The sequence below is a fragment of the Anolis sagrei genome, chromosome 1 (genome assembly GCF_037176765.1).
Source record: "Anolis sagrei isolate rAnoSag1 chromosome 1, rAnoSag1.mat, whole genome shotgun sequence".
Lineage (NCBI taxonomy): Eukaryota > Metazoa > Chordata > Lepidosauria > Squamata > Dactyloidae > Anolis > Anolis sagrei.
In genome coordinates, this window is record NC_090021.1 from 30,297,401 (window position 1) to 30,299,751 (window position 2,351).

At 42.1% G+C, this 2,351-nt stretch overlaps 1 non-coding gene across 1 annotated transcript; it reads left to right on the forward strand.

Annotated features, from left to right (window-relative positions):
* The first annotated feature begins 1,543 nt into the window (after positions 1–1,543).
* On the forward strand, positions 1,544–1,615 carry TRNAK-CUU (transfer RNA lysine (anticodon CUU)). The gene has a single exon. It is a non-coding gene; the product is annotated as a tRNA-Lys (tRNA).
* Positions 1,616–2,351: the final 736 nt, after the last annotated feature.

The window sequence follows — 2,351 nt, forward strand, 5'->3', positions numbered from 1 at the left end:
TAATCGTGAGACTGAATCTTTGGGTTGTTAAGTTTCTAACATCAAAAGGAAATGTGGTGTATGTTTGGGCATAAGTCTTTCAGGCACCAGAAATCAAACAAATTACTTGGCATATCTACACACCCAGCCACTTATCAGAGGGACACTAGACTAAAACTAATCATTGATTCACAGATCAACAATAGGGGCTATGGTGTGGCTAAAGCAGCTGATGAAATTATTTTTTACTACCTCCCTACTTAGCTTGTTTATGTACTGGGCAAAATTAGTTGCTGATAATGGAAGGATTCTGGCAGCCTTGTGTTTGTGAAGCAATTTGTCGCTCAATTGTTTCTAGTTAGGAATTAAGCCTGGAACACATAATGACAGGTTTATGTTCAAGAAAGCAGGAGTTTATGATTTGCAAATATCTTACCGCGGGCAGCTTACACACCTTGAGGGGCTGGGATGTTTAAAAGCTGAAAACACCTAATTAGGTTTTACAGTCTCTGGAGAGAATGAATTACAGAAAGATCAATAAGAAACAACCATTAAACCCAGTCATAAAAGGGGATAAAACAGAATCCGTTTGGGGTTAGCAACGGAGGAAGGAGTGGAACCCAAGACTCAGATGGCAGCTGATACCAGCAGGTGTTGTGCTGAGTCTAAGCCAGTTTGTACCAGGGGAAAATTTTGTTCCAGTGTCCCCACTAAAAATGCAATTATTTTCTCAGTTATTGGTTTAATAATAAAGATGGCATTCACCTGCACTCCTTGCACTCCTATTGCATTTCTGTTTCCACCAGTATTCTACTACAATCCTGCCTTCATATTTGCTGGAGATAGGGGCACAGGACCCGCACAAAATTGGGGGAAATGCAAATATAAAACACATTTTTAACCTAAAATAACTTCGCTAACAATCTCTAGGCCCTCCAGCATAAGGTCAAGTTCCACTGGAAATTTACCACAGAATTGCACTGGCGGATGTAGAGATTCTAGAAAGGTAGTTTGGTGGAGGCTGACCATAGAGCCACACTGAAAAAGAGTAGGGTTCCTAGAAAGAGCATTTTAGACAAATTTGTGTATAATTGAATCCCACAAAAGTCAAACATGCAAATGTGGAGAACCAACTGTATATTTATTTCAGTGCTGCTTTATTGTCCTCTTCTTCCCTCCCTCTCTTTCTGCAGCAATAATTGCATTACAAATTAGTACACTGTGTTATGGCTAACAATAAATATGAAGATAGTCATGTCACAAACTTTCTAGGAGAAAGTATTGGCAATAAATATAGCAAATATATAAATCATCCTTTGTTCTGCAGTTATGGACTTTTAAATCTATTCATATTTGTGGCAACCCTATTACAGTGCTTTCTTGGCAAGAGAAGGTTTGACATTGCCTTCCTCTAAGGCAGAAGAGATGATTTGCCCAATGTCACCCAATGGGTCTCCATGGCAAATAGAGATTTGAACCCTGGTAAGAAACCAACACTCAAACCACCACATCATATCAAATAATCCCAAATCAATGATCCTACGCTAAAATTGAATGCTTCGTAGTTGGCTAGCTCAGTCGGTAGAGCATGAGACTCTTAATCTCAGGGTCGTGGGTTCGTGCCCCACGTTGGACGCAAATGTTTGAATGCAATATTCCTGCTTCTTGGCAGGGGGTTGGACTGGATGGCCCATGAGGTCTCTTCCAACTCTTTGATTCTATGATTCTATGCTGAGATGTGTGTGGAATACAGATTCCATCTCCATGGACATCATAGCCACAGTTTCACTGAGGATCCTTCCACAAAGCCTTTTAATCCAGAATATCAAGGCAGATAATCCACAATATGTGCTTTGAAATGGATTATCTGAGTCCACACAGCCATATAATCCCATGCAATGAGGATTTTATAAAGCTGTGTGGAAGGGGCCTTTACTGAGGATCCTTCAAGATGGCCCCAAAATATGGGACTTGTCTCACTTTTAACTGAGGCATCCAAATGATGCCTCAGGTAAAAGTAAATTAATCTGGGGAAAACTGGGATTTAAGATAAGATCTGGATCTTTCCAGGTGAGGAGCCTATGGGAATTGATTCCTGGGACTGCTTCTGCAGTCCCAGGGATCAATCCTCACAACCATCCTAGTTCTTCAGGCCATCCTCCCCCCAGCTCCCCAGCCCCCCTTCCCCCCCACAAAAAAACTTGCCAGTAGTGCAGGCCCTTCTGCAGAATACTTCTGGCATGCAAAAATGACATTTCAGGTGGGAGGGAGCCATGGTGGCACAATGGGTTAAACCCTTGTATTGACTGAACTGCTGACTGTCAGCCCCAGCTTCCCATGAGGGGACATGAGAGAAGCCTCCCACAGGATGG